Consider the following 19,256-nt stretch of genomic DNA (forward strand, 5'->3'; position numbering starts at 1 on the left):
GGTGGACCTGGCTTATTGGGGAACCTGAGATGGAACCTCCTGAGCAATACCCCAGCGTGAACATCCCGGGTGGCTAACCAAGTCCTCTCCTCAGGCCCGTATCCTCTCCAATGGACCAGGTACTGGAGGGAGCCTTGGACCATCCTGCTGTGCACAATCTTGGCCACCTCGAATTCTACCCCTTCAGGGGTGAGAACAGGGACCGGAGGTTTCCTCGAGGTAGCCAAGGACGGGGAGCAGCGTTTCAGGAGGGAGGCATGAAACACGTCGTGTATTCAAAAAGACGGGGGTAACTCCAGCCGGAAGGAGACAGGGTTAAGGACCTCAATGACCTTGTACGGCCCTATATACCGGGGAGCAAATTTTTTGGACGGAACTTTAAGACGCAAATTTTTTGAAGACAGCCACACCAGATCCCCGACCACAAACAAGGGGTTAGCAGAACGTCTTCTATCTGCCTGAGTCTTTTGTATGCTCTGGGACGCCTCTAGGTTCTTCTGAACCTGGGCCCAGACTGTGCACAGTTCCCAATGAACTACATCTACCTTGGGATTGTTGGAACCACCAGGTGAAACGGAGGAGAACCGCATATTTTTTTTATTTTTTTTTAAGGGACGATTTGCAGTACGGACATGGGTAGACAACAACAATGCTCAGGGAAGGAGTGGAAGGGCAGAGCCCTTTTTATAGTCCAGGGTGATCTGGGATAATTAGGTAACTCTTTGCATGTGCGCGTGCTGGCCATTTAAGGCCGGAGACAAGCGCGCTCACGCGCCCTAGAGGACCTGTAGGGAGACACCCTGCATTTGCTGATCCAGGGTCTCAAGGGGATCCATAGTAGTGTAGGAACCAGGCTAGAAAAGGTATATGGGCCTGTGATTATGTAATGTCGGGGTAGGGAGACAGACAGGTGAGCCCTAATCTACCCGCCACTCAGTCCCTGCCTACTTGCACGGCCCATCCTAGGCGACGGCGTACAACTGGGCGACGGTCCCTACGCTCAATAAGTGCACGACAGACAAACAGACAAGGGTACACAGAAGCTAAGTGAAATGGGGCAGTTGCCCACGGCAACACCGTGAGCAACAAGAGTAGTGAACGAGCCGAGTCAAACCAGGAGTGTACGAGGTACCAAACGCAGAGCAGGAGCGTAGTCAGTGAAGCCAGGGTCAATATGAAGCATAGGTCAATAGTACTAGCAGGAACAGCAGAGCCAGGAAACAAGACAGTATCACAGGCAAAGGAGAGCAGGAAATGAAGGTATAAATAGACCGAGGGCGGGAGCTAGCTCCGTCTGGCCAGGCTGTGATAGGTTCTCCCACTCCTCAGCTTACCAGCCTGAGTGGTAGCAGATCGAGTCACTCTATCAGACCTAGGAGCAGATGCAGACTGATTAACCACGGGCGTCGACACAGAAGCTGTGTCTGGCAGATCCTTTACACATACAAAGGTACAGTAGGGCCCTGTAGAAGTCTTTGTGTGACACATTATGGCTCTGTGCCGCAACATGTGCATGTGCATAGAGCCTAAAGCAAGGACTCTGTGGCATCTCCTCTAAAATTTGGCTCACAGGCAGGCCCAGCGTGACGCTGCTATCATGGCTCCTCCAGGAGTGGAATCCAGGAGTGTTGCCATTGGGATTCTGCTTCTAGCTGGAGCCCGTTTAGGAGGCGGCGTAACTACCGCTGTAGCAGCCATAGCAGCTCCTACAGGGCGCACTGCATGAGGGGGCCTATGCCGTCCGCCGTCACGGGCTCCCCATGCCCAATGGCCCGCTAGCAGCCGCTGTCCATATACGAACAGTGACGTCAGGGGCTCCTGCTGAAGTGGAATCCCCGGCCAGAGCGTTGGGAATACTCTGGTTGGGGATTCCACTCCTAGAGGAAGCCGCGAAGGTGCTACCGACAGGGAGGGGGGGCTGTGTTGGACTACTAGGGAGTGGAGCTGTGTGGGACTAACAGGGAGGGAGGCTGTGTGGCACTATCTACAGTGGGCACTAAATTTATGGGGGTAAAAACTTCTTAGGGGACCTAACTTCTTTACGGGGGCATAAACAGGGCCTAATTTCTATATGGGGGAACAAAGTGACGTTTTCTGCCATTTTACTCCCGCCGTGAGTTCTCCCGCAACGGGGCCCACTTAGTCTGTGTTGCCGAATGGCCAACATAAACCTGGAGCCGGCTATTCTCACAGGCAACCATGTGGAGCCCTAGCCTTAAATGATGTGTGAACCTCCACATTTGTCATTGCAACAGATCACCGCACTGTTACTTGTCTTTATAACCGCTCCAGTTTGAACGACTTGTTTTTCACGTACCTCTTCACAATTCTATCATTAGTCTTGACTCCACTGTGAACTGCTCTCCGTATGTAAACATGTCATTTTTGCAACCTCTGATGAAAAGCCGTTCTGTTATAAAATTGCCTCGAACTACAATTACAGCTTCTTATTCAACGTAATAGAATAAATGCCAGAAAGCCAAAGAATACTTTTATCTAAGAAACAGAAAATGTCCACTTCCCTTTTTCTCATCTTATTCTGTCAATTTCACCTTTATCAAATTCATCAAAAATCTTGAAATTGTAATGACACGCCAAGAATGAATGGCCACAGAACAGACTTCATCACTTTGGATAGACGATAGTTGTCTAATCCAGATTTAGTAGGTGATGTCATTAACACAAACACAGAAGACAAATAACTTCTTGCTTTGATGACCGTAGCAACCAATGAGATGTTTGACAAAATTAGTTTGACTGATCAAAGCAGAAATCTTATTGGTTGTTGTTGGTTACAACTGGTATGGGCTCGGTGAATGCCTTTGTCATTTTCACTGTGTTTGCACATGATCCAAGGAACTACTTCTGCTAAGCATAATGTCAAGTATGAAACTAGGATACTTAATTCGATAATGGACACTATTTAATTTTTCTCATCAATCTACACACATTACACTATAATGACAAAGCAAATCAGGTTTGTAGTATTTGTTCACATTTATACAAAATAAGGCCCCATACACACGAACGTATTTTTTTCCTCCCGTAAATACTGGTGTAAATACGGGTCCTTTGTCACACGTATTCGACCCGTATTCCACCAGTATTTACTAACCCGTGCCCATAAATACGGGTCCGTTGTCACCAGTATTCCACCCGTATTTACGGAACCGTTTTCTCTGCACTAATCGGCAGCCCCTTCGCTCTATCAGTGATGGATAGAGAGAAGGGGCAGCCCTTTTGGGCAGAGTTTCCGCAGCGACTGAAAGTAAAAGAAGTTCATACGTACCCCGGCCGTTGTCTTGGTGACGTGTCCCTCTTTTGACATCCAGTCCGACCTCCCTGGATGACGCGGCAGTCCATGTGACCGCTGCAGCCTGTGATTGGCCTGTGATTGGCTGCAGCGGTCACATGGGATGAAACGTCATCCCGGGAGGCCGGACTGGAGGAAGAAGCAGGGAGTTCTAGGTAACTTTTAATACTATTAACTCCAGCGGTAGTCACTGTCCCGGGTGCTGAAAGCGTTACTGCCGATCAGTTAACTCTTTCAGCACCCTGGACAGTGACTATCCTCTGATGTCGCCTAGCAACGCTCCCGTAATTACGGGTGCACACACGTAGCCACCTATAATTACGGGAGCCCCATAGACTTCTATGGGCCCGCCCGTGCCGTAATTACGGCCTGAAATAGGACATGTTCCATATTTTTCAACGGCCCGGGCACCTTCCCGTAAGCAATAGAAGTCTATGGACTCGTAATTACCGGCCGTAATTACGGGCCGTAATTACGGGTGTTTTTACGTTCGTGTGCATGGGGCCTGATAAATGAAAATTTCCCGTTTACATACAGTAAGGTCCCATGCACACGAACGTATTTTTGCAACCGCAATTCACACGCAAATCTGCGGTCCAACCGCATATTGCGATCTAGGCTCATTGAAATTAATGCACACGGCAATGTGCACGGCCCGTGATGTGAGGTTGGCGGCGTGTGACACTCCGCGGCCGTCTGAGCCACTAGTCACGGACCGTGCACACCACGACGGTCGACTTTATGCCCCATGCACACGACCGTATCTTCATCTATCTGTAAATACTGTCCCTAAATACGGATTCGTATATAAGGATGGGTGTCCGTAAATACGGTCCATATTTGATCAGTATATACGGATCTGTAAAAAAAAAAGAGGGAGGCTGAAAATGATGTCACTATCATGTTGCATAGCAACGCTTTCGTAAATACGGACGGTTTACGGATGCACATCCGTAGCCGTCCGTATTTACGGAAACTCCCATAGGCTTCTATTGGAGAGTCCGTGCCATAATTACAGACAAGAATAGGACAGGTTGTATAATTTTTTCAGCACAGACACCCATCAGTAAAAATACTAAAAGGTGTCTGTGGCTAATAGAAATGAATGGGTCAGTAATTACAATCCGTAATTACGGATGAAATCTACGGTCGTGTGCATGGGGCCTTGGTCAGGTCAACTTTTGAAGTGATTATAGTCTTCTTAGGTATGGCGCTTGGCACAGTTATATTTGAGAATTGTCTCCCATTCTTCTCCAGGTCGGTTGGGGAGAGTCAATGCACAGCTATCTTCATGTAGGGTTCAGGTCCAGGCTCTGGCTGGACCACTCAAGAACAGACACAGACTTATCGCGAAGCCCAGGGGCATAGCGAAGGGGGGAATGCAGAGCATGTACCCACGGCGCTGTTAGGATTGAGGGCAGTTGAGAAAAACAGCGAGTTGCGGCAGCTGACCAGAAAACACAAATTGCTGATTTGTAAGTGTGCCAGTCGGGGTCAGCTCACCAACAAATCAGTGATTTGTTAGTTGCCAGGCGGCTGCCTTATCAGCTGGGGCTGAGCTGGTGATTGGTTACTGAAGGCTGTGCACTTACAATAGAAGAAATCCAGTGAAAAAAACAGTCAGCTCCTGACTCCGCCATCCAGTACTGGCGACGACGCCACCCACCCCATCCGTCAGTCCTGTAGACTCTGCCTCGAGTCCGCCCTCTAAGATGCGGTGATGTGATGTTGCGCTTTGCGACATTCACCTGCTCAGTGCTGCGTGTGCCTCCTCCCACTTCCTGAACCTGTTGGACCGTGGACCTCCTGCTTGGCTGACCCTGGCCTGCAAAAAAACCTTTTGTTTGACTAAGCAAGTATGCAAGCAAGAAAAAGTAAGTTTTAAAGTTATCAATCAACCCCTCTATATAAAAATGATGTACAAAGGAAACAAAATATATAAAAGTCACGCTACATTAATTGGTGGGAGGCAATGGGCAAATGGAATTAGGGTACATTCCCATGTTAAGGTGGCCGCATGCGGATGAAACCACGCCCACCTGCGGTGGCCAATGGCTATGGTATTACCAGCAAAATTGTGCAGACATTGGCCACCGCATATGGGCGTGGTTTTGCCTGCATGCGCCCTCTGAGGCGTGGAAGTTTACCCTAGAGCTTCAGATGGGGGGGAGGCTAAACTAAATCTTTGCCCCAGGTGAAGTAAAATCTAGTTATGCCTCTGGAAAAGCCACTAATGCATTGTCTTGGCTGCCTGCTTGGTACGTGTTCCTATTGAAAGATCACCCTAGTCTGAGGTCGTGAGTGTCCTGGATCAGGTCTTCATCAAGGATCTCTCTGTACTTCGCTCCATTCATATTTCCATCCATCCTGACTAGTCTCCCAGTTCCTGCAAGTGAAGAACAGTAAGGTGCGTTTTTTATATATGTTATTATTTTTGCATTTTAGGATATTTTAACATAATTTCTAAAACCTGGAAACCCCCTTTAAATCATAATTGATAATAGGCAAACTATAACAAGGAATTTACCAAATGGCACCATAAGGTAGAGCTATGTGCAAAAGGCTGAACAGCCACATGGAGCCATTGTCACAGTGTGGGCTGCCGTATGGTGCTCTGTATGGCGCCATTTTATGGGGTTATTCCTCCCTCCAAATTTGACATCTCTATGCAACATGCATAGGCAAAAGGGAAATTGAACACTTGCTGCAAGATTCCCCTGCAAATTACAGCTGATCACTGGGGGTCCCGACAGCAGGAAACCTTGTGATTTGCTTATTTTTGGAGAAAATTGTCAAAAGGAAACAACCCCTTTAAATTTATAGGACTATGTTATAGGTTCTAATGTTTGGAAACTCATCATATAAAGGATACCGCGGTAACATCCATAATGTCTGGTCCAATATACAATATAATTCTTAGGCCTTATTCAGACGAACGTTGTATACGTTTTTTTAACGGACAGTACACGGACCTATCCATTTCAATGGGGCTATTCAGACGTCCGTGATTTTTCACGCAGCTTGTTTCCGTTGCGTAAACCTCACTGCATGTCCTATTCTGGTCCGTTTTTGCAGACCTCGTCGCCCATTGATGTCTATGGGTGCGTGAAAATCACGGACAGCACTCGGACGTCATCCGTGTGCTATCTGTGTTTCATGCAACAGTTGCTAAAGAAATGTTGAGAAAATAATGAAAAATTTAAATCGTGCACCAACACGGACATTAAAAATTGATGGCACACAGAACTGAAATGCGTTAAATACGGTCCGTTTTTTGCGGATGCAAAGCGGATACGCTCTTCTGAATAAGGCCTTAGATGCATTAAGGCGACGACACATGATTTATAGCTAAAAGACAAATTGTATTCCTTGTTTGCATGACAGGATTGTATTGTAACTTAAATGGATAACCTGCCAGGTTACAGTTGCTGTGATGGATTCCCTTCGCTTTAATCTTGCCGTTTTTTCACCTAATTAATTTCCCCCTTGCCTGCTCCAATGTTCCATGAGTGTATCTTGTTTGGAAGAGATTAAGAGTCATACACTTCATTAGTAAGGTGTAAATTATAAGAGCGGCCTCTCCATCCACCTGCTTAATTGGGTTAATGAAGCATCTCGGTGGGCCTACTACTAATGCAGCAAGCTATTCAGATCTCTGTAGACCTTAACATTATGTCTACAAGCTCGGAAGTGCTATAAAAATTGAACACAAGGGTATAGCGGAGCTCCATCACTCCCCTCTCAGCAGCGAAGAAAATAGATTGTATACAGCTAAATATGTCATCACCTGTCAGTGTTTTTAAAGGAGCGGTAAAGCTAAAGTCTACAGGTTATAAAAGTGCAGCTTAGACCGGGTTCCCACGGGTTGGATACGCTGCATAAAAATCACACAGCGTATCCGACTTACAACCTGCAGTACATTCCATCCAAAAAAAATCGCACCACTGTGGCGTTCATACTTACCCCTCCGTCTTCTTTGCGCACAGTCTGACCTCCTACGATGACGTTGCAGGCCATGAGCCGATTCAGCCTGTGATTGACTGCAGTGATCACTCGGGATGAAACGTCTTCCCAGAAGGCCGGACTGCAGGAAGAAGGAGAGCGTTCTGGGTAACTACGTGTTTTTTTTTTCCAGAGTTGCGATTTTTTCGGCATAATCACTGCGATTTTGCCTCAAAAGTCGCAACACTTGGCTTTCTGTTGCAGGTTTTGCATCCCCATTGAATTCAATATGGAAAACCCACAACAGAAAATTAACAAAAACGCAGCATAAAATTGACATGCTGCGGAATTTAATTCCGCACAGCAGGTCTATTTATTAACGTTTACTCTGCGGTTTTTGTTCCACAGCATGGGCATGAGATTTTCTAAATCTTATCCACTTTGCTGCTACTGTAAATGCTGCAGAATTTCTGCACACAATTCCGTTACGGAACTTCCGCACATTTACACTACGTGGGAACCCGGCTTTGGGGTTAGAAGTGGTAATGTCAATTTTTCTGGAGGTTTTTATAACTGGAGAAATGTGACATATGATGACATAGATGATCATGGGGGGCAGATATTTTTCAGGACTTCTTAGCAGTAATATCATTGAGGATCACTAAAGTCATTCAAGCCTGTAATGATCGATAACAGGGTACTATATTTTGTTCATTTGCACAGTTGTATTGTGTACATCGCAGGTATATATAAATCAAATTATTAGAAAGTAACATGTAAAAAAGGTTGTAATGTCACATATAGCCAATGACTTAATTCTACAAGTGTTAACAAACACAATGGTATACTGTTAGGGCATGACCAGACGTGGCGAAATTGCTCTGGAATTCCGCAGCGTACACGTTTCTCCATTGCTTTCCACAGCTTTTTAGTTAGGTTCGTTTACACGTTGCGGACAATTCCGCTGCGGAGCATAGGCTCCGGTGCAGAATTTGGTGTCCACAGCATACACTGGCTGTTGCGGACATGTAGCGGACTTGTTGCGGACTCATTGCGGAATTTCTCCATTGACTTCAATGGAGAGTCAAAATTCCGCAATGAAGTCCGTAGATGTTATGTGTGCTGCGTAGCGTATTGGTTTTACGAACACGATAGTTCTTCATTCTGGCTGGACCTATGTATTTCTAGGTCTACAGCCAGACTGAAGAAGTCAATGGGGCTCCCGTAATTACGGGTGACTACGTGTGTGCACCCGTAATTACGGGAGCGTTGCTAGGCGACGTCAGTAAATAGTCACTGTCCAGGGTGCTGAAAGAGTTAAATGATCGGCAGTAACTGTTTCAGCACCCTGGACAGTGACTTCCGATCACAATATACATCAACCTGTGAAAAAAATAGAAGTTCCTTCTTACCGAGAACTCCCTGCTTCTATCTCCAGTCCGGCCTCCCGGGATGACGTTTCAGTCCAAGTGACTGACTCAACCTTTACAGAGGACCTGTCACCTCTCCTGACATGTCTGGTTTAGTAAATACTTGTGTTGCTTATGTCATAACAATTGTGGAACAAATTTTTCTTGGAATTCTACATTGTGCCGTTCCTCTTCTTTTCCTTCTAGAAATGTATGAATAAATTGACAACTGGGTGTTACTATTCCCCTTGTCTAAGAGGTGTGTCCCTACACAGGCTAGCTCTGTCAGCCCTCATTGGACATTGTCAGTCTGTGTAGGGACACACCCCCAACTGGTAACACCCAGTCGTCAATTTATTCATACATTTATAGGGGGAATAACAGAGGAACAGAACAACATAGACTTCTAAGAAAAGATTCTCCAGAGTTTTTATTTCTTGGGCAATATAATTATTTACTAAAACAGACATGTCAGGAGAGGTGACGGGTTCCCTTTAAGAATAAGGTCCCTCAGTAAGTTGTCCCTAGACAGACTAGGGGTTTTGAGACAAGGTTCTCATTGCTCTTTAAAATTGGCACTAGTATCTCTCCCCAGAGCTACTTGTCTTACAGATTTGTGCAATAACCTGGTTTTTATTTTTTTCAGTACATTTTATCCAAAAATTTCGGACAAACAACATTATTTAACGGACAAATTGAAAAACCAAAATAAAAGTAAATAAAGTAATATATGTCTATAGCTTAGAATACTGATATGAACACAATAGTAGCATGTACCTCTAAAACGATGATAATTAAAATCCCAATACTCTGTACAAGCTCCACCAACTTAAAAAAAATCATGGACCCATCAATTTTTATTTACGAACACTGGAAAAAAATCTGTCCAGGAATTGATGTATGGTTGGCAACCTTGTCCGAGTTGACATTACCAAAACACGACACTCCCAAAGGAATCTATGGACTCATAATGTACCTACGTAATAGTTCCCCACACAGTAAACGCGCCCCCTTTGTGCCCCACACAGTAATAGTGGTCCTTTTTTTGCCCAACACAGTACTGGTTAATTTTTTTGTGCCCCACACAGTAATAGTACCCCTTTTAGACAGCACACTGTAACAGTACCCTTCCACAGGACGTAGATACAAATTTATACTATTGGCTGCAGGCCATGATAGGCCTGCAGCCTATAAGGCACTGGGAAGGTTCCCTGTGCAGGCTGGCGTGATGACATCAATGCATCACGTTGGTCTGTGCAAGCGTCAGTCCCGGAGGCCGTGCAGCGCTACCTCCATCGCAGGAACAAGGCAAGGTAAGTACAATATTTTTATTTATTTATTTATTTTTTGGGGGGGGGGGGGGCGCAGGGTCTCAATATACAGGGGGAATTGCTGTGTATCACTATATACAACGGGGGATTGCTGTGTGGCACTATACACAATGGAGGAGCTGTGTGGAACTATATACAAGGGGGGGGGCTGTGTGGCACTATACTAAGGTGGTGCTCTGTGGCACTATATACAAGTGGGGGCTGTGTGGCACTATACTAAGGGGGATTTATGGCACTATATACAAGGGAAGCTGTGGGTGGCGCTATATACATGGGACTGTGTGTGGCTCTATCTACAAGGGAGGGCGCCGTGTGGCACTGTGCACAAAGGAGGGGGGCCTTGTGGCACTGTATACAAGGGAGGGGGGCCGTGTAGCACTATATATAAGGGAGGGGGCTGTGTGGCACTATATGCAAGGGAGGGGGTCTGTCTGCCACTATATACAAGGGGGGCTGTGTGGCACTATATACAAGGGGGGCTGTGTGGCAATATAGAAGGGGTGGCTGTGAGACACTATATACAAGAGGGGGCTTTTTGGCACTATCTACTAAGGGGGCCTGTGTGGCATTATCTACTAAGGGGGGGTTGTATGGCAAAATCTACAGGGGGCACTATCTACAGGGTGCACTATCTACAAGGGGGGCTGTGTGTGTAGCACCGAGTGGAGGGGGGATCCAGTTAAAAGTTTCTATGGGGCCCAGTCTTTCCTAGGAAGCCACTTTCAGCACGTCATACCACTGGTGTCCTGTGCTGTCAATGGCCTTGGGCAGACTGTGTGAAGTGGTGATATCATTGCGCCACTTGCATCCTGTGGCCCATCAGACAGAATGGCGAGACATTGTATCTGCATCCTGAGACTGTTAGAGGTGCCACCGCCGCCAGGGGGAAGGGTGCAGATACGCTGTTTGCCCTATGGTTAAAGCAGTCCTGGTCTGGTATTGCACTTCGGTCCCATTTAAGTGAATGGGGCTGAATTGCAATACCAGACACAGCCCATGGACAAAAGTGGCGCTTTTTTGGGGTGAAAAAAAACAGTCCCTTTTCCATTCTTAAACGTCATCTTTAACATAATTGACTAGTACTTTCGCCTTGCTAACCTGGCATTGAGCAGTAGGATTAGCACATGTGCCCATTTTCATCTTAAATACCCCCATCTTCGCAGTAACCTCTATCACTCCTCTGTCCCTGTAACAGAATACATGCATTACAATATAATACCTTTATATATCACCATACTGTGTGCATTATAGAACATATAGACAGAAACTGAGTTTGTTTCCAATCCCTTTGAAAACAAAAACTACAAGTGTAAGATGCAATTGTTACATGTTCACAGGGATAATGAGATTTTCCATGTCACCATGTTTGGAAGTAATACCTTATTAACTCATTTAATGTTCTCGCATGTACTCATTAAATTCAGTTTAATAGGGGTGAGTAATGATGGCCACCGGCCAACGCTACTACAGAGACATTTTTTAAATATTGTTACCTGACCTGTTGGGATAATTGAAAGTTCAGCCATAATTATGGCACATTGCCTGGAGAATAAATGTACAGAGTACGGAGTCCAGACATATCTCAGCATTCATATACATTGTACCTTCTAGGCTTAGTTCTGGAAATTCTACGTATCTATATGTTTAAATGGTTTCCAAAGCTATAACTACTGATCAGTCTCTGTAGGGTTCAGTATATATCGTGCTTTTATATAAAGGGCATTTATTCTCCAGTAATATATAAGTAATTGAGTTTCATTTATTGTGTACAATTCTATATTCGGACAGCCATGGGGTAAATGCTGGAATATTGGGAGATAAGTTTAGATAGCACCAGGTTGTTTAGAACATGGGTGCATAAATAGGGGCCCAAACCAGGAATATTGGATTTCCCAGATTATCGAAATGTCATAAAAAATGACAACAGAAACTGATTATAGACACACCGGAGCATTTATATTGGAATACTATTATATTACATACACATAAAAATTCAAGTTTGAAAAGAATGCCCAGGAACTAGCTTAATTCTGTTTCAGTTTATGTGTGCCACTTGCCATTGTGAATAAGAAGAGATGTAGTGTAAAGTATGGGGAATGCAGAGCATTAATTTCAGATATCAAATCTATTAATCACATAGTATTTTAACTGTGTATCTTGTTATAAGGTATTAAATATTCTTCTAACGATCTAATTATTAACACTAGATATGAAAACTATGAACACTTGAGACAATGTCCTTTATCTGATTTTGCGCACTTGTTTGACTTAGTATTGCCCCATTTTCGCACTCGATACCGGTTCACTCATCTCTACAAAATAGGCATAAAAATGTGATTTGCTTCTTTTTCTGTTTTAATGCACTCACCTGAATGACCTCATACAAATTCTGCTTCCTGCCAGATGTAACCAGATAGGGGACGCCTGCACCTGTGTATGTTTGTCTTGAAACAGAGAAGGGAAGGGGATGTTGCTCTATCCAGCAGAGAAGTTGTAGATAATGAACATAGTAAATAAATTCCAACTTAAAGGAATATGTGATATTTCGGAGTATTGCATGGATGTGATGAACAAGCAGCACATAAATGGAGATGGTCTTATGCAAAAATTAAACGTGTACAGGACAGAAATGCGTCAGTCGAGAAAATATACTAGATGGTTTAAAGTATTCCATAGCCATTCAAATTGTGACTGTAGGGGCTTACCTGGAGCTCCACCACAAGTCACCTCCAATCCCATCAAGACAGTTTTAAAATAAGGGTATGTGCACAAGCTGTGTTTTCAGGCGTATTTCAGGGCGTAAACACCTCTAAATACGCCTGAAAAAACGGTAGCTAAACGCCAACAAATATCTGCCCATTGAATTCAATGGGAAAAACTCTGTTTAGTACAGACGGGGCATTTTTTTACGCCTCTGTTTTAAAAAGCACCCCATAAAAAAAAGGAGCATGTCATTCCTTGAGCCGTTTTTGGAGCTGTTTTTTATTGTGTCAATGGAAAAACAGCTCCAAAAACGGTTCCAAAAACTGCCTCAAAAAACATTATCGGCTACAAAAATGGCTGAAAATCAGAGGCTGTTTTCCCTTGCAAACAGCCCCGTCATTTTCAGCCGTTTCTGATTTTGTGTGTGAACATACCCTAAGGGCATGACCACACGTGGCGGATTTCCTCCGCAACTGTCCGCATCAATGCCGCACAGAATCTGCGTTGCAGATTCTGCTGCGGATCTGCACAAAATGTGCAGTAAATTGATGCGGACTAGCTGCTGCGGACTGCGGTAAAAGTACTTCCCTTCTCCCTATTCAGTGCAGGATAGAGAGAAGGGACAGCACTTTCCCTTGTGAAAGTCAAAGAAATTCATACTTACCGCCCGTTGTCTTGGTGACGCGTCCCTCCTTCGGCATCCAGCCCGATCTCCCTGGATGACGCGGCAGTCCATGTGACCGCTGCAGCCTGTTATTAGCCTGTGATTGGCTGCAGCCGTCACTTAGACTGAAACGTCATCCTGGGAGGCCGGACTGGAGACAGAAGCAGGGAGTTCTCGGTAAGTATGAACTTCATTTTTTTTTACAGATACATGTATATTGGGATCGGTAGTCACTGTCCCGGGTGCAGAAACAGTTACTGCCGATCGCTTAACTCTTTCAGTACCCTGGACAGTGACTATTTACAGACGTCTCCTAGCAACGCTCCCGTCATTACGGGAGCCCCATTGACTTCTTCAGTCTGGCTGTAGACCTAGAAATACATAGGTCCAGCCAGAATGAAGAAATGTCAAGTTAAAAAAGCAAGACGGATCCGCAGCACACATATCATGTACATGACAGCTGCGGACTTCATTGCGGAAATTAGAATCTCCATTGAAGTCAATGGAGAAATTCCGCCATGAGTCCGCCACTGCTCCGCAACAGACAGAGCATGCTGCGGACACCAAATTCCGCTCCGCAGCCTATGCTCCGCAGCGGAATTTTACGCCTCGTCTAAACGAACACTGCTAAATTAAAGTGTAAGTCAATGGACAAACGGCTCCGCTGCGGATATACTCCACAGCGGAATTTAAGTGAAATTCCGCCACGTGTGAACCCAGCCTAAAGCTCCACCTTTAAGTAATATTGGCTCTATAGTCAATCTAGCATCTTTGTAATATACCCTCATTAACTCCATTGCCATTACCTTCATTAGGATGTAGACAAAATCTCCTTTTCCTACAGGGAAACCATCAGCAAACTGCTTTTTCCCTGAAAAGCGGCAGTCCTGGGAAAAGTAGTTTGCTGATGGTTTCCCTGTAGAAATAGGAGATTTTGTCTATACCGTAATGAAGGTAATGCAATGGAGATAATGAAGATATATTACAAAGATGTAGTCCACCTCAATTCAAGTTATCTAGGCAGTTTTGGGGAATATTCACACGTGGCAAATTTGTTACAAAAATTTGTGAGACTGTTTCCTTCATCTGAATAGGGCTTGCAGAAATCCATGCACATGCTGCAGAAATAACCCTATTCCCATATATTGAAATAATTTTTCATCTGTAGGAATTTCTGGTATAAATCTGCCGCGTCTGAATGGACTCTTGTAGATCCTGGAACGGCAGGTGGCTGAGAGTGGTGCTGTGCCGGGAAAATCTGTGCAGCCCTATGTTCTAAGGAGAATCTGAACCTTCGTTCTAAGGTAGTCGGACCCCCACTGATGAGCGCATATCCTAGCAATATGCCATCCCTACCCCTAGAGGGAAATCTCCTTTAGGTGTACACCTCTTAATATATTTGGCACATCTTTAGATGTCCGTGCGACAGAAATGCAAATCAACACCTTCTATGAGCAGGTTTAGATTTGCGTTTGATAAACCCCACCCTCTTTTCTCGTCACTTTTGGATAGCGGCAAGAAAACGGAAAAGTCGCACATTTTAGCTCTACTATGGAGTGAAAATTTGCAACTATTTTCTTCAGAAAACTGGAGTAAACGTTATGTTATATTCCCCCTTATGTGTAAATCCAGATTGTACCACCATGACAACCACTTTTTCTATGCCCTAATAGGATGTCAAGGGGGGGTATAATATTTGTGGTCTCCTGGGTGGCTCATGACAGCGCTGCTCAGTTATCATATTGTCATTGAGTGATTTCCTTTGCTGACGCCCCCATAATCGCACTGCTCCATTCTAAAACACTTAGGGCAAAGCCCCACGTGGCGGAATTGCTCTTGAATTCCGCTGCGGACACTCCGCAGCGTTAATCCGCAGCGGAGCCGTTTCTCCATTGCCTTCCACTTCTTTTTAGTAGGCTTCGTTTAGACGTGGCTGAAAATTCCGCTGCGGAGCATAGGCTGCGGTGCGGAATTTGGTGTCCGCAGCATACAATGGATGTTGCGAACCAGTGGCGGACTGGTTGCGGACTCATTGCGGAAGTTCTCCATTGACTTCAATGGAGATTCTAAATTCCGCAATGAAGTCCGCAGATTTCATGCACATGTTATGTGTGCTGCGGATGCGTCTTGCTTTTTTGACATGACATTTCTTTATTCTGGTTGGACCTATGTATTTCTAGGTCTACAGCTAGACTGAGGAAGTCAATGGGGCTGCTGTAATTACGGGAGCATTGCTAGGAGACGTCAGTAAATAGTCACTGTCCAGGGTGCTGAAAGAGTTAAGCGATCGGCAGTTACTGTTTCTGCACCCTGGACAGTGACTACCGATCCCAATATACAGCAACCTGTCAAAAAAATAGAAGTTCATACTTACCGAGAACTCCCTGCTTCTGTCTCCAGTCCGGCTTCCTAGGATGACGTTTCAGTCTAAGTGACGGCTGCAGCCAATCACAGGCTGCAGCGGTCACATGGACTGCCGCGTCATCCAGGGAGGTCGGGCTGGATGCCGAAAGAGGGACGCGTCACCAAGACAACGGCCGGTAAGTATGAAATTCTTTGACTTTCACTAGGGAAAGTGCTGTCCCTTCTCTCTATCCTGCACTGATAGAGAGAAGGGAAGCACTTTTACCGCAGTACGCAGCAGCTAGTCCGCATCAATTTACTGCACATTTTGGGCAGATCCGCCGCATTGATGCGGAGGAAAACCGCCACGTGGGGCCATGCCCTTAGGTGGGACTTAGTAAAGGTGTGCGGAAGATGTTAAAAATGATCCTGCTTAAAATTTTCGGTGCAAGTAGAGACCCACAAGTCTTGATCAAAGCTCCTCTAACTGTAGGGTTAGTGCAGCATTGTAAATCACATCAACTGAATACATATGTGGAACATTCTGGAACAAATTTGGATCATTTTAGGCTAAGCGATTAGATGGTAGTTGTCATCATCATCTAAACTTTCTCTGGTCTGGAAAAAAATAGAAATAGGGAAAATAACTGGTTTGCAACATACAACTCATGCAATATGTAAAAGAATTGTGATGTATCGGGATGCTATCAGCCTTCCAGGTTCTCCTTCACCTGTATCTCTGCACACGTTCCCAACCAGATCTCAAGGGCCTGAGGTGAGAATGAGCCAAGATCTTGTACTTTTTGGATCCTACATTGTTTTCTTATAAGTTTATCTCTTTGTATTATTGAATAACCTTTTTCCTTTTATACTGATGCTGACCTTTTTTATCTTTTATTTTTCATTGGTTAGGATGTTGGACATTCTTCAACTTCATGAGGTCATGGAAACTTTCAGAAGTATATGGTGATGATCACTACAACGGATACAGCTGTGTATATAGAATTGTTATAACCCAGGACAACACAACAACATGCTAAAAGTCACTCAAATAAACTAGAAATATAACATTGTATATATCCGCTAAGGTCATGCATCAATAGCATCATTTGTACAGCACTATTTTTTTAGAATTGGAATTTCTCAATGTTTTTCAAAAAAATCTCCTAAGAAACTTCAGGAATTTGTTCAAACTTGGTTTCCCATTCCCCAATTTGCTAATGTTGAGGACCCTGTGAAAGGGGAGCCTTGTGCAGGTTCACACTACTATGGTCAACCCCATATGCGCACCCTTTCTTCATGGACCTCAAAGCAGCAGCCGCCATGGATGCTTCTATGGTGTGTATGACCTTGAGGGGCACATAATGACCTCTGTATTAGAAGTAAAACAAATGCAATGAAAAATGAATAAATAGGGCATAGGAACTTTTTTTATTGTAGGAAAATATATTCCTGTGCCCTATTATTTGATTGCCAGGATAATAGTAGGTGCCATTACAGTCCAATATTGGAGCTGTTGAGGACTGTCCTCCAACCACATATTCCAACATGTCCATCATCTACTATCATCTACTATCGCCTGAGTTTGTATTCACAATGATATTGAACTTATTGACCCATATCAGGTATAATATTGCAGCATTGATGGTTAGTTTTAAGTACCTCACCATAATTATGGTCCCTAATGTCCCGAGATCCATTGTCAGAATATAGAGATAAACCTATGAGATTTGACCCAATGCCATACCTGCCCTGGATCCTTGCCTCATTGAGCCATGCCATTGGCACTGCTTCCTCTCCTGTTGGGGGTGTAGGGCACTTTGTCAGAGCAGCCAAATAAGGTCCCATGCCAGGAGGGGAGCTACTTTCCCATTTCCCTATGGAGCCCATCCTCTTCAGTGTATAACCTTGCTTCAACCTACTAATTGTCCCTATTGTCCATAAAGTCTTCAAATCCATTTCAATAATCATAGTTATCCGGTGATTGTTAAAATATGGTTTAAAATATGAAATTATCCGATTATAATGTTTCATAGTGCATATAGTAGAACGCGGCCGACTAAGGATGAGACAAGAGTAATCTAATAGGCTTACATGAACCTACCCTGTGGTTAACCAACCCTGGAAATTATTTTCTGAGCTACAAAATGCACTACCCAGCATTTAACCCAAGTAATAGCCCAAACTATCCCAAATATAACCTTCCATTGGCCTATGGACATCCATTGAATGGTTGGCTTGCGTTGGGTTGGACTATGGCTGTCGCTTTGCCCTTTTATTCATTATATGAAATCTATATATTTATTTATGTTACTCCTTTTTGTTTGGTGAGGAAACTATAGATAAACGACCGCTGTTATGTTATATAGCAAGAGGAATTATGTATTGAGCAAGCAATTTAGTTTAAAATAAGAGGGGGGGGCATCTCTGAGACTGATTGACAGGCAGCCAGCTGTGACCAGCTGTGGCAATGCTTTGAAGAAAAAAATGTCCTTTCAGGAAACAAAAAGTATATATAATATGAGAAAAAAATGTTGATCAAGGGCATATTGTCCTTCATGGATTGGAGCAGGACACCCGCTGATTTAAAATAAGTGTCGAGGGAAAAAAAAACTAAATAGACAGTTTTGCCAGCCTTGGCCAAGCACCCGACTGACAATCAGAAGGATCCTTGTCAGTTAATCCAGCTCAGAACTGGATTAACTTTTCAAAGAAATACAAATTTCTGCAAGACTGTGCAAGTGTGTGTGTTGAATTCAGGCAGAGACTTTCATTTTAATGAACTAGGATGAACTTAAGTGTTTGTGGATCCACTACACAGATATGTTAAGCATGTCCTGGAGAGGGTGGTGCGCTTATTTGGATATTACGACATACGGTGAGAGCCAGGCAGTGCCCACTGTAGAGACTGGTATCTGGTACTCAAGAATTAAAGGAACATTAAGTCCGTGCTTAATATCATCCTCAAATATATATGTAAATGTGCTCCTGGAGGTTCTCAGAACTGGAGATATGTGAGATAAAAGAGACAGATATTTTTCTGGACTAAAGGGGGTTTTACACTGGGCGATTATCAGGCAGACGAGTGTTTAAATAACGCTCGTTGCCGATAATTGTCCTGTGTAAACAGGGCAACGATCAGCAGATGAACGAGCTCGTCTGCTGGTCGTATCGCTTTAAAAAAGTAAAATATTATCGTTGTTGGCAGCACATCTCCCGGAGTAAACGGAGACGCGCTGCCGACATGATAATAATGGATGGGGACGAGCGATCGGAGTAACGACCGCTCGACCACATCGATAGCTCCGTGTGACAGGAGCAAGCGAGCGCTGATCATCGATGTCTCGTTGATCGACGCTCGCTGCACCGGCCGCTTATTGGTCGGTGTAAAAGGGCCTTTACTGTCCATAATCATATTAAAGAACAATACACTCAGCCTCTCCACGGCATGAAATGGATGCTGACAGAGAACAATAGATTGCATTCAACTGTATATCGAATGCAAATGTCTAATGTCCCTTTACATGTTGAGTTAAAGCATAATATATATA

At 44.4% G+C, this 19,256-nt stretch overlaps 1 long non-coding RNA gene across 1 annotated transcript; it reads left to right on the forward strand.

The window, feature by feature from the left end:
- Positions 1–4,573: 4,573 nt before the first annotated feature.
- On the forward strand, positions 4,574–16,780 carry LOC142664623 (uncharacterized). Its single transcript, XR_012851341.1, has 2 exons — positions 4,574–5,187; positions 16,618–16,780. It is a non-coding gene; the product is annotated as an uncharacterized LOC142664623 (long non-coding RNA).
- Positions 16,781–19,256: the final 2,476 nt, after the last annotated feature.

Source organism: Rhinoderma darwinii, chromosome 12 (assembly GCF_050947455.1).
Source record: "Rhinoderma darwinii isolate aRhiDar2 chromosome 12, aRhiDar2.hap1, whole genome shotgun sequence".
Lineage (NCBI taxonomy): Eukaryota > Metazoa > Chordata > Amphibia > Anura > Rhinodermatidae > Rhinoderma > Rhinoderma darwinii.